The following is a 14,608-nucleotide window of genomic DNA, read 5'->3' as shown; positions in this document are numbered from 1 at the left end:
CAATATGGAACTGCTTGGATAATACAGGGAGTAAGAATCATAGAAAATGGACCATTACAACTCAGTACAGACCCTTTATGCAATCACATGGCTAATAAGGGGACGACCGAGGCTTGTTTCTGTAGTGTAGCGGTCATCACGTTCGCCTCACACGCGAAAAGTCCCCAGTTCGAATTTGGGCAGAAACTGCTTTGTTCTTCAACTGCAGCCTTTTACATGGACAAGAACGGAGCTTTCTTACTTGCTTTCCCATGTGCAAACCTTCCCTTCGAATTTGCTTGAACAAATCTGCTCTCGTTGTGAAATGTAATGCAATTCCATTTACTTACAGTGCAAAACATTGGCGCTGGATTAAGGCTCCCGCCTCGACAGAGGCGTGGGTTCGAATCCCACCGCTGCTGTTTCTGCTGAACAGCTCCGCCAGCACAGCTTGTTAAAATGCTGTTTCAATCCCTGCTGCATTTCTGTTTAAAACAGAAGAAAAATGGATTTGCTTCCCGGGGAATTGACTGCGGTGTGGGAAAGTGCCGAATTTTCCAAAGTGTCTGTGCTGTCGTGATCGTGTTCGCCTCCCGCAAGGAAAATCGCAAGCAGCTCTACTGTTGCTTTCAGTTCCAGGCAAGTTGAGCTTTTACTGGAACCGAATGGAGACTGTTATTTCATCGCTGTTGCGAAACAGAGTCCTACGGTGACTCGGCTCGTCGTTATTTGGTTTTCTGGCCAATGAGAAAATCGTTCCAATCTATTTCGATGTCATATGTTATTGAATTTCTCCCACTTCCGTCATTTCCGTCCTGGAGTCATCGGAAGGGAAAGGTAATCTAATCGAGACTGTGATTGGTGAAATTCACTTTTTATGGCCCATTCTTATTATGTTCTTTCTTTGTCTCTTTGCAGCATTGTCTGGGAAGTGGTGGTGCACTCAGTCTCCAGTATGTTTGAAAGAGTAGTTTGGAATTGCCCTGTTGTTATTTGTGTGATTACTTTATGGCTCATGCCCCCGGACTGTCTCACATTTAGCATTCATGCTCGCTGTGTCTGAAAATGCATTTGGTTTTCCAGTTTTGTTTGTGTTCCGTGTTAAATGCTTTCTGTTTTGCGATTCGCTCAATCCATTACGAATTAACAGGGTTTCTGAGGTAACTTCCAGCTGCAAAAATCCTTAACTGAGAATCTGGGAAACTTTCACGGAGTATGGTCAGTCGGAGCAAAATTAAGGGTGTCGTTCGTTTCTGCAGTGTTTCACAATGCTACATTTCCCGTGAGCAGTCCAACAGACTAAATGATTTTGCCACAGACTGCGACGGTAAGCTCCGCAAACACGAAATTCTTTAAAGCAGGTGTAAGCAACACAACGTTATTGGGGTACACCGCGTGGAAACAGATACTTCGGTGTATCTCGTCCATGCTCACCACATAGCCAAAATTAAACAAGTCCCCATTCAACAACGAGCTCATGGAAACAGAAAGGTGAAAGGTAGAATGGCTTCAACTTTCAGTGCTGGATGCCACTGAGCCGCAGGGCGGGGGGCGACCGAGGCTGGTTTCTGTAGTGTAGTGATCATCACGTTCGCCGTACACGCGAAAGGTCCCCAGTCCGAAACTGGGCAGAAACTGCTTTGCTCTTCAACTGCAGCCTTTGACAGACAAGAACGGAGCTTTCTTGCTTGCTTTCCCATGTGCAAACCTGCTTTCGAGTTTGCTTGAATAAATTTTCTCTCGTAGTGCAATGCAATGCAATTCCATTTTCCATTTACTAACAGTGCAAAGCATTGTAAAGATTTTCTCCAACCTGGTTCTGATCATATGCCATTCTGTTTGAGAGTGTAGTTACCCCCTTCTGATCCATCCATGAAAAGCAGTACCGCATTCGCATTCCTTGCGCAGGCGGCCCGGTTCAAAGACAGGGAAGAAGCTGATGCGCTGGTGTCACAGTGCACCACGGATTCCTCAACTAGTCTGTCTGTCAAATGTACCCCAAAGTCGTCTGTGAAAGACCTCATTTGGAAGGTGTCTGTCGTTATTCAACTTGCGAGAATTGGCACCAGAGGTTCTGAATCATATTTTGGAGCAGTTCACACGTTAGTGGCTCATTCAATCAGCAACAGCAATGAAAGAAATTACACTCTCAGAAGGACCGTTGGACTTTCACCACAGCTGCAACTTCCTCACTTCCCCACTCGCCCTCGCCGTTTACATTTTCCTGCTCGTCAGTGATTTAAAGAAACTCAAATGGATGCGATGTCATTCTGCAGCCTCTCTGGAGATTCCTCCGTTTCAGTTCCAACGTGGCTTATATCTCGGGCTGCACCTTAATACTAGCGATGCCACGAAAGCATCCCTGTTACCTCAGTGCGATAACAGGCCATTTGTTTGAATAAAATGACCCTCCAAAGAGTAACCCACCCAAACACTTTTTCCAATCATATTTCTTCATATTTACTGCTGACTAATACACATATCCCTGAACACAATGTGCATTTTAGCATGGCCAGCTCACCTAACCTGCACATGTTTGGATTGTGGGAGGACACCACAGCAAAGTCACATAGACTTGGGGAGAACGTGCAAAGTCCCCACAGTCCCCCGAGGAGAGAATCAAACCAATGTCCCTGGCGCTGTGAGCCAGTATTGCTAACCACTGAGGTACCATGTAATCTTTTGCAATAAGTAAAATCAGTGAAAGATACGTCAAAAACAAGTTTCAAATGAACACTCTCCGGCATTGTCAAAGAATGTCAATCTTGCATTCAATACGAATAGGTGTAATGAAAATAAAAAATACAAAATCCCGCCAATTCATGAATAAACAATAATTAAAAGTTTAATTTGATCAAAGTTCATAACAATGTTTCGACGAATTGCAATTTTTAATGACAAATGTAGGTAATTAGCTGACTAATGAATAATTGGAAGTGGCATATATTTACTTAATGCCGAAGAAAGCGACTTGTTTTCCCTCTTGTTACACAGCAGAATAACAATGTGTGTGTGTGTGTGTGTGTATGTGTGTGTCTGTGTTCGAAATGTTTGAATCAAGCTGTTTCTAACAAAATAACTGATGACTTACGAGCACTTAGTCTTGTCACCTTTAAAACCACAACATTTGTCAAATATTTTCCAGGAAATTACAACCAGAATAACTAGTTAACTTCTTTTCATAGGAACCCAAAGAGAATAAGTAGCGGACACTGTGAATTAGTTGAGTCATTGCAAGAATTCAACTGAAGACAACATCCCTTCTTTCCAAAATGTTCAAAATTTAAAAAATGAAAATTTATTGCCATTGTTGAATGAAAGAATAGAGATGTTAATTCTTTTTCATTTGATTTTGTTGCATGAAACATCCGTAAGCTGTGTTATGATTACAAACACAATAAATGTGAGCATTGAAGTCAAATATAATCAATTGAATTCAACTATGTTTCAACAGATAAAATAAAAATTGATATTTACAATGATTGAGAGATTGTGCACTGCAATACATTTGCAGTGGTTCATATACTGTGCCGTAAATCCACATTTGCGCGACCTACTAGATTGAATAATTATTATTTTTATTCTAAATCAGCAACAATTGAATTATCAAAGTCTGTCAATGCATTAAAGAATAATGAATAATCTCTTTTTGCAAGTGATTGAGCAATGTCTGGAAATGAACTGGTATTAATTCAGTTAAAAGTAATTACATTTTCCTGAATTTTAAGACTGAGATGACCGTGATCATTCAAATGAGCTAACATCAGATACTTGCAATGACGTTGGATGGGGTAGGTGACCTGAAAAATAAAGGCATTTTCATACTGTACTATTAGTACTCAGAAATAATGGATTAAATCTAAATGTGAATCTCATTGTATGTGTTCAAAAGACTTATTTAAAAATAATTGTGCCATTATTGTAATGGCACTGACTTGATAATGAATGCTGTATTTTGAAGAATTAAAATGAATCAATATTTCAAAAGCATTTTGCTGTGATGTTGATTGGATATTTATTAAGATCAGTAAATTGAGGCATAAAACATTGTACCTAGCTTTATGGATTGAAGAAAAATGAGCCATTCAGTGATTATTGAGCAAAATTCTTCTTTTTTTTAAGTAAAAAATGTACGTAATACAAGAATTGTGAATTTCCATTAGACGGATTCCTTGTAGAGATATGTTACATCAATTAAATGATCAATATTATGATCAATGTTGAAAGATTTGTGTCAGAATTAGGAAGAGAATTCGTAAGTCATGAAAGTGAGCTTGAAACTGAACAATGTAGTCAATGACATGTAGCGTATATGTGATTTTAATAATATTGTCATTTTTGTACAATGATGAATAATGTTGGAATAGAAATGCCAAAAAAATCAACATGGTCAAAGCAGTTCTTTTCTCACAATGAAATGAAAACAATAATCATTTTGTAGCACTCATTATTTGAAATAGCAGGTTTTTAAATGTGACATATACAGTGAAGGCTAACCCTTTTGCAAAAATGTGGGAAGTTCACAAATTTAAAATGCAGTATTTGTTCAATTTGTAATAAAAATGGTTATAATTTGAATTGTCTCTTGTACACACACAACAAAAAAGGAGCTTAAAGATTGTTAGATTGACAAAGATTTGCTTTACAACATTATTGTAGTATAGTCAATATCTGTGATAAAGTAGAATTATTGGTTTAAACAATATAAATCAACATTAACGACTGAGCTGAAATATAGCACCTCAATTGCATTAACTGCATAGAATAGTAAATAAATGTTTATTGTTGTCATTTGTCCTAGGAACAATAAGATACTTACTCAGGTTATTCCACTGAATAGTAATCAGCTGATGATGAATATCTTTGTGTCGCTTTATGTGCACTGTTTTGTGTGAACATTGATTTCAATAAATTTAGATATTTACATGAATTAGGAACAGACTGATAACTGGGTGTGAAAGATCTTATTTAAGATTAGACAATTTTTCGGAATTCAGGAGGTTTGCTGAACAAAACACTGTTAAGTCATCATGCAATAAACTGGATTAGAGAGAAATATGCAAATTCAATTTTCAAATGAATGCACTCGGATATTTTCAGAACATTTCAATCGTACATTCAATATAAATAGATGAATGGAAAACTAAAAACAAATTTCAGACAACTCATAAACAGATCAATAACTAAAAATTGATATATAGTAGGAAGTGGCATTTGTTTATTTAACTGAAGAATAACTTAATTTTTTCCTAATATTTATACCTTTGAAGCATCAAGTTCTATCTTTACTTTGCATATTTCATCTTTGTGAATGCAACATTATCAAATATTTTGCAAAGAATATTATTGAGTGTAATTAGATACATTCTGTTATTAGCGGACTGAAGAATATATATAGCAGATACTGTGATTATTGGAATGAACAACAAATGAAAACATATCTCATGTTGAATTGAAAGGCAATTCATTCGATTCTTAGATATTTTCTTCTCAACATTCAGAGCTGCTCTGGCACAGCTCTGTGCAAGGTGGGAATTGAAATTGGTCTGGTAACAGAGACACGACCAGACAACTCTGGTCTGGTAACAGATACACGACCAGAGTTGCACTAGATTCCTTCATAACATTCCCAACCAGGCTGGGCAGGGCTGAAAACTAATCAGATGTTTATTGCGATAATTGGATTGGAATTAAATGGTTGGATACTGTGTACAATCTTCTGAAAATTCAGTAGTAATTTACAATAATGATGGGAGTTAACAAATGTCTTAATTTAACATGATTTTTATGATCACTTGTGGAACGACAACTTGACAGAATTGTGTGATTACTGTGCATTATAAATAAAAATGAATATAATTATTCTATATGTTCATAAGTTCCACATTTTCAGAAATGCAAATTACAATGCTTTTGATCTACACGTAAATTGGAACAAAATGATGAATTGGTCAATCAATGTGCCTATTCAGCTGAAGACAACTTTCATTCTTTCTAAAATACACGATTTCTAAGTCACCATTTCCTGTGGTTGTTTAATGAAAGAAGAGAGATGCCAACCCTTTTTTGTGTGCTTCAAAAAATTCATGGGGAATTCAATGATTTTGCACGTGAAAAATATTCAATTGTTATTGTGATTAAAAACACAATAAATGTTAACATTGAAGTGATTTCTAATCAAATCAATTCAAAAGTGTTTCCAAGTTTAAAATGAAAAGCAATATTTAGAATGATTGAGTGATTGTGCATTGCAATGTCCTTGCATTAGTTATTATATGAAAACATAGTTCCACATGTACACCCCTTACCGAATTGAACAATTATTACGTTTTGGCAACAAATCGATTTGAAATATTTTATTAATGAATTTAAGAATAATGAGGTATCTCCTCTTACTATTCCACTGAGTAATGTTCAGAAATGAAGAGAAATATTGCAGTGTAAATTAACTGGTGTTCTCTGAATTTCAATGGCTGAGAAGACTGTGATCTTTCAAATGAGCAAAAGTCAGATACTTACAAATGATGTTGCAATGGCAATTATTGGTCTTTTGTGGGCGTATTGGCCTTATCAAACAAGTTTTAATGTTGTAGCACTCACACTAAGAAATATGGAAGGTATTAAAAGCACATTGTACTTGTTATAAAGCCTAAGTTAAAGTATTGCGTAATTATTGTAATTGATAATTGTTTCTAAAATCCTGATAGATAAATTGACTTAATATTTTGAATGCACTTTGCTCTGATGTCGATTGTCTATTCATTAAGATAAATAAACTGAAAATTAAAATATAAAACGTGGCTTTAATAATTAAAAAATCTCAGCAACAATTGAACATCGTTCAACTTTTTTTTGGTCGGTTCATGTCTATTTTATTAATGTAACTTTTATCATGATAAATGTTTAGATAAATGTCAGAACGAGGAAGAAAATAATGAGGATGGGAAAGTGGGTATTATTATGCACTAAACATCGAGTCAATGACATTTGGTACAGGGAGTCATTTTGTAGCAAAAAAAACTAATAATTGTGTGATTATTGTTCATTGACAACTAATATTGGAAGAAAATAAAACTACCTCAAAATGAAATTAAAATAAATATCATTTTGGAGGTCACATGATTTGAAAAATGGAAATTGTCACTTAATGTGACATTTGAGCTGAAGAATCGTTCTTCCCCCCACCACCCCCATGTGTAGTCCTGTCAATAATTTAAAATTTAGTATAAGTTGAACTAAATAACAAATGGATGTTCCTCCATTGTTTTCTTGAAAACAAAAATTTAAAAAATTAACATGAAAATGATATCGCTCTGCAAGGAATAATTTCACAGATAATAAGTGTTTGTATTGAATTTAAATGTCACCATAGCTGTAGGAGTGATTTCCCCTGACAGGGAATGAAGACTGAGGAGATAGGCCGAACTCAGGCAAGTGGAAGATGTTTACTCATGCTGCAATCAGTTAATGCAGGGATCATCCCCCCGAGGCCAATCTAGGAAGGGAGGTCCATGACACACTAATGTGTACAGTAAAAAGCAGTATTTTTACACACCTTCTGTATTACAATGTCCACATGCAATGTGGTTACAGTCGTTCCATCATGATACAGACACCCAATCCTGTAGAACACCTAATCTTGGATGAACATCAATATGGATAGTCCGAATTTCCTATTGGTTCATGGTGTTTTACAGGTGCTATAATCTCCAGGCCTTGGGATCTCTGTGCATTTTATTTCCTCACATTACAAAATTAATTTCTGCAGTCCTTTGGGCCTCTCACTATGCCTTATTTACAATTCTCAAGAATATGTAATTAGAAAAGTCTTAAATGTTCTGAGCAATTTTAAAATAGTAACTATTTCTGACAATCAAACCCTGCCTGTTTCCCTGACAGCCGCTGTGGAAGTTAGCTGGGCTCTATCCTGCAGTTGGTGTTTATTCATTCACTGGGACAATTATTCTTTCATTAATGAAAGTCAGGGTTGGTCATTTTTCTGTATGCCTGCATTCTCTTATCACTATCTGGAATATGACTGTCTGGAATGGCATACTTATGGAATTGGAGTAGGATTGTGCAAAATGTTCTTTTTTGAACTTAAGACTGAAACACACTGTTGGTCTTATTTATCTCCCCTCCACCATTTTGTGTTTTAATTCCAAGGCAGGCTGCTCAGGGCTTCCCTACAGCAGCAAATCAATAAGGATTTCAGCATTAAAATAAAAATCAACATTCTCTACCATTAGGAAACTGTACCATGCAATATGCTTATGTCACTGAGACTTAATTCCACACTTAAAGCCGACTATACTGATTTGATCAATGATTACATATTAGATATAAGTAACAATTAGTGTTAAAACTAGTCACTGTAAACTTAAAATGATTAGAAATGTCATATTACAATCCGCAACATGTAGAATTGGAGTCGAAAACAATCAGATGTATCTTCATTTGTAAGGCTGAATATGAATCCAATGATTTCTGTGAACATTCAAGTGAGAAGATATCAGATATTTCCTGTCAGTGTTGGATGAGGGATCATTGCTTGGTTTGTGGTTGTGTTGACCTGGAATAAAAGATAATTTTTTCTTAGTAAAATTGGCACTATGAAATAATGATTTAAATTGAAATGTGAATCTCACGATATTTGTTACAAAACCTAAATTAAATTACTGTGTGATTGTTGGACTAACAATGAATTGGTAATCTATTTTAGAACACTGACACATTAAGTGATTCAATATTTCCAAACGGGTTTGCTGTGATATGGTAGTAAGCACATATGCTCTTACTTAAAAATTAAAATCATGGAAATGAAAGAAAGATAAATACACATACCATGCGCTTATTGTAAATTCATGCAAAATACAACTGTGGAATATGTTTAAAGCAGTTTTTCCTGAAATGAAAAGATAACTAGAATGATTAGCAGCAGGATGTAATCGCAATAAAAAATCATTCAATGTGACTATTCAGCTGCAGGCAGCTCCCCTTCCTTACACATATGTATAACTTCCAACAATTCAAAATTTACTCTGATAAAGAAAAGAACATACGCATGTAAATTCTTTTTTCTTGTTGACAAAAAAGTCACAAATTTGAATTTTTTTAGCTTTAAAAAATTTAACTATTACTGTGATCAGAAATACAATAAAACTTCATGTTGAAGAAAAATCAAATCAAATCAAAATACACATCGATATTCACAATAATTGGGAGAGTGAACACAACAATATCTTTCCATCAGTTAATGTACTGAGCCATAATTCCACTGTTATATCCCTTACTGGATTGATCAATTATTAGATATTAATAACTAAATTATTAATATGCTATCATTGAACTGAATATTAATGAGAAATCTCATTAATGTTTGAACGAGCAATGTGTCAACATAAACAGTAATTATTAGTGAAATGTCTAAGATATCTCTTTATAAATGAGGCTGAGATTACTTTGATTGTTGAAACGAGTAGCATTCAGATATTTATAATGAGCATTGGCTGCAAATCAATGCTTTTTGGTGTAGACCTGAAAGATTTTGTTATTGTAGTATAGGCAGTAAGAAATTATGATGTGCATCGCACCTTACTGAATATTTTCAAGTTTTCTAACAGGTTTCTGGTCCAATCTTCAGTTTAACAAGGGTAATTTTGGGTCAGAACATCAATAACTGCAAACAATTTAAACACATCTCCATCAAAGTTGCTAATCTGATAATTCAGAACAAATATAAAAAAATTACCTCTGTAAATTTAATTGACTATATTTTTAGATTATAGTCAAGTTCGTTATCTACTTATTTCCTTCCTATTTCTGACACCAGTGGCTAAATATTGATTAGATTAAATGTCATATGAGATAGACATTAGCTTTCTCTCAAAGATCTGTACAGCACAGGAATGGGCCATTTGGCCCATAATGTTGTGCTGAACATAATGCAAAAGAAACTCATCCCTTCTGCCTACCCTTGGTTCATATCCTTCCAAATTATCGAAATGAACATTAAAGAGCCTTAATGTATCTGCTTCCACCACCAACCCTGAAAGTCCATTCCAGACAGCAATCACTCCCTGTGTACAAAACAAATTGCCCTTTACATGCCCCTTGAACTTTCCCTCCTAACCTTAAACACATGTCACGTAGTTTTTGACGCTTCAACTCTGGGAAAAACTTTCTGACCGTCAACCCTATCTACGTATCTAATGATTGTACAGACTTCCATCAAGTCTTCCCCCAGTCTCCGCCACTTCACAAAAAAGCAATCTGAATTTTTCTCGCTTCTCCAAATCCAGGCAGCATCCTGGTAAATGCCCTCTGTACCCTCTCCAAAGCATCCATACCCTTCCTGGAACATGGCGAACAAAAGTGAATACAATACTTTAAGTATGCCTTAACCAAAGTGTTAAAATGTTACAACATGACTTCCTGACTCTTGTAACCAGTTCCCTGACCAATAAAAGCAAGCATGCCATTTGCCTTCCTAACCACCTAATTACTTGCATGGTCACTTTCAGGGAGCTATGGTCTTGAACGTCAAGATCCCTTTGAATAATAAAGCTGTTAGGGTCCTGCCATTAACTATCTACTTTTTTTTAACATTTGAGCTTCCAAAGTGAAACACCTCACACTTGTATGGATTAAACTTCACCTTTAATTACTCTGCCCATATCTGCAATTTCTCTTTTTCCTGCTGCATTATTTGACAACACTCTACACTGTCCCCAACTGCACTGAACGTGATATCATCTGCAAACTTATTAACTCACCCAATTAGATTTTAATCCATGTCACTTCTATATAATTGCATCGCAAACAGAAGGGTTCCAGTACAGATCCCTGTGGATAAAAGACAGAAAATGAGGTAAATGCAGAATTCTTGAAGAAATGAGGTTTTTTCAATGACAGAATAATTCTGATGAATAATCTTCTAAAGTGAGATTTTTTAAAAAATTAACCCAATATTTTAATTCATTATCCAGTACAAACTGCTTTGAAAATATTGTATCATCTTAAGTGTTGCATTCTCACATTAAATATTATTTAATTGTCATTTCAATTATCACACCATCATGAGATTTACATTTTCGATCAATCCATTATTTATTAAGGCCAGTATCATAATGAAACATTGACATTCTTTTCAGGTCAACACACCTGCAATCAACCAAAGTTCTCTCACCCAACACTCATTTTAACTCTCTCATTCTCTTTTATTTGAATTCTCGTATTAATGGAAGGATCATTAATCAGTCTTATCAATTAAGAAATTGCTAACTATTTTTCACATAAATATTTAATTTTTTTCCAACATATTGCACAATTACATTGCAATAGGGGTTTTCTCATCATTCTTAAATTTGTTATCAGCCATTTTAAAACTAATTATTACCAAAATCTAACCGGTAATCATTGTTGAAATCCAATATCTCCAGCTGTATATGTGGAACTATGTCTCAGTACATCAACTGATACAAACAATATTGCACTCTACAATCTCTTAATCTTAGCAAAAATAATTTTAAGTGTGGAATCTTAGCTGGATTGAATTGGTTGTAAGAAAAAGTGCAGTCTGAAGAAAGGTCACTGGGCCCAACTCTCTCCACAGATGCTGCCAGACCTGCTGAGTTATTTTCCAGCAATTACTGAGTTTGTTTGTGATTTCCAGCATCCACAGTTTTGTTTACAATCTTGTATTGATTGTATTTCACTTCAATTCTAACATTGTTACAGTTCTGATTATTACAATAAGAGCTAAGTATTTTTCATGTTAAGCATTATTTAAATTACACGTGTTCCTTGTGTAAATAAACCAGAATTAACAAATGTTTGTTCTATGCTTTTACAATAAATCTTGAATTCTTAGAAATCACATTTTTTTGAAAATGAGGGAAGTTGTCTTTCGCTGAGTAGTCACATTGAATGACTAATGCTTTATTTCCAATTCATGTGCATTAAAAAGCAGGTTAATTTTAACTTATGCACATGAATAACTGCTTCAAACAAATTGACTTACTTGATTATCATGAGATTTATGTTTATTTAAGACCATTGTTGCTTCGTTCCATCATTATTAGAAATTACTAATTCTTTTTATCCATTACACAATGGAACTGTCTAATACAATCCTAGTCCAATTATAACAATAAATATCTGAGCAGTTTTCCCTGTGAATAAACACAGTAAGTATGTGATTATAGTCCTGCCCTTCCTGCATGGGAATATTATGGTAATGTGTGTACTAGTAGACCAGGAGCCATGGGTTCAATTCCCACCTTCAACAGAGATGTGTCAAAACACCTCAGAGTTGATTAGAAAATATCTAAGTGTCGACTGAATTGCTTTTCAACCAACGTTGTCTCAACTTGTAACTGTTGTTCATTATAATGATCACAACATCTTGAATGTATTTGCTTCACATCACTGATTAAAGTATGAATTGGGCTTGGACTGCTTTAGTACCTGAGAAGTAAATTATTTATTAACACTAAATAGTCACGAGATTATGCAAATTCCTTTTTCTATCAAATGTCATGGACTGTATCTTGTGGTCACTCTCATATTCACTTTCATTATCTTTTTATTTTCTTCTTAATTCAGACACAAATGTTTGAACACCGATAAAGTATGAATAAAGTATTATGCTGCTTCTAAATACCTCTCAACTTTTAATAACTTTGCAGTCTTAAAGATTCTACGGTGTAAATAATTTTTAAGGTGAGGAGGAAAGATTTAAAAGGGGTCTGAGGGGCAACTTTTCCACACTGTTTTTCACATATTGGGATGAGCTGTGAGAGGAAGGGCAGTGGCTGGTACAATTACAACATCTAAAAGACTTTTGGACAGTTTATTGGATAGAAAACGTCCAAAGGGGTATGGGAGAAACACAGGGAAATGGGACTAGTTTAGTTTAGGAAACTTGGCCGGAATGCCAAGTTAGGCTGAATGGCCTGTTTCCGTGCTGTATCAGTCTAGCATTCTACAATTCAAACTTCACTGTGATTGGTCAAGGAAAGAACAAACGGGTGTTAATTCTATTTTGTATCCATAAAAAAGTGAGATGAATTTTAAATAATTTTGTCACATGAAATAGTTTGCTCTTATTGTGATTAGAAATACAATGAATGTGAGCATTGAAGTGAAATATAATTTAATCAATTCAACTGTGTTTCCATGGTTAAAATAAAAATTGATATTCACAATCATTGTGAGTTTGTACATTGCAATATCTTCACATTACTTCATGTACTGAGCCATTATTACACATTTATACCCCCTACTGAACTGAACAATAATTAGATAGAGCAACACTTAGATTTTCGAAAATCTATCAGTACACTTGTAAGAAGGAGAAATTTAATTTTGCTACATGACTGTGCAATGTGCAGACATGAACAGGAATTATTGCAGTGAAAAGTCGTTCCAGTTTTCTGAATTCATAAGGCTGAGATTACTGTGATTATTCAAAACAGCAAAAGTCAGTTTACAAAGCGTTTTGCATGCAAAATGATTGGTTCCATTGTGGGATAGTTAACCTGAAAACAATCGCATTGTTTCAATGGATTAAATTAAAATATGGATTAAAATAATATATGGATCTGACGAAACACATTAGAAAGACAAACAAATTATTCTGCAATTATTATAAGGATAGTGAATTCCTAATAAATGTTGTATTCTGAACAAATAAATTGACTCAATATTTTAAAATCACTTTGCTCTGATGTTGATTAGACGTACATTAAGATCGGTAAACTGAAGACTGAAATATAATACTTAGATTGATGGATTGAGGACAATAAATGAGCCATTCAATAGTTATTGAAGAGAATTATTTTTTGTCAAAATGCAGACAATACAGAAGTAATGTATTTCATTCAATTAGTTTACTTGTCGAAACATGCTATGTGATTTTAATTTATGTAATTTTATACTGATCGATGTTCAAACATTTGTGTCTGAATTAAGAAGAAAATAAAAAGATAATGAAAGTGAATAGGAGAGTGACCATAAGATACAGTCAGTGACATTTGATAGAAAAAGGAATTTGCATAATCTCGTGACTATTTAGTGTTAATAAATAATTTACTTCTCAGGTACTGAAGCAGTCCAAGTCCAAGTACAACAAGATCTGGACAATATCCAGGCTTGGGCTTACAGGAGGCAAGTAACATACATGCCACACAAATGCAGGCTATCACATATAAGACATAACCTAACCACCATCCCTTGACATTCGATGGTGTTACCATGACTGAACACCCACTATCAACATTATCCTGTGAATAATCATTGATCAGGAACGGAATTGGTCTCACCACATAAACACAGTGGCTACAAGAGTAATTCAACTCCTGGCTCCTGAAATCCTGTCCAAACGCTACTAGGCACAAGTCAGGAGTGTGATGGAATACTCCCACTTGCCTGGATGAGTGCAGCCCTAACAACACTCAAGAAACTTGATACCATCGGAATAAAGCAGCCCGCTTGATTGGCACTGCTGCTACTGAACATCAGTGGTGGTGAGGGTAGATGTTTGTGGATGTCCTAGCTACAATCTCTGCCTCTTCTTATTAACAAAGATAAAAGAATCTTACATTACTCAACTTTCTCATCAAAACCG

At 35.0% G+C, this 14,608-nt stretch overlaps 1 long non-coding RNA gene across 14 annotated transcripts in view; it reads right to left on the bottom strand.

The window, feature by feature from the left end:
- Positions 1–2,798: 2,798 nt before the first annotated feature.
- Positions 2,799–14,608, bottom strand: part of LOC140468629 (uncharacterized) — a 57,243-nt gene continuing 45,433 nt past the window's right edge. For 13 of the 14 annotated variants that reach the window (XR_011955738.1, XR_011955735.1, XR_011955736.1 and 10 more), the window contains 2 exons: positions 10,755–10,824; positions 2,799–8,551 (listed from right to left, as the gene is read on the bottom strand). This is a non-coding gene — a long non-coding RNA (uncharacterized lncRNA). Of the gene's footprint in view, positions 8,552–8,823; positions 8,885–10,754; positions 10,825–14,608 lie in introns of all 14 variants that reach the window. The other variant, XR_011955744.1, reaches the window with a different exon arrangement.

Source organism: Chiloscyllium punctatum, chromosome 47 (assembly GCF_047496795.1).
Source record: "Chiloscyllium punctatum isolate Juve2018m chromosome 47, sChiPun1.3, whole genome shotgun sequence".
Taxonomy (NCBI): Eukaryota; Metazoa; Chordata; class Chondrichthyes; order Orectolobiformes; family Hemiscylliidae; genus Chiloscyllium; species Chiloscyllium punctatum.
This window is presented reverse-complemented; position numbering and strand designations above follow the sequence as displayed.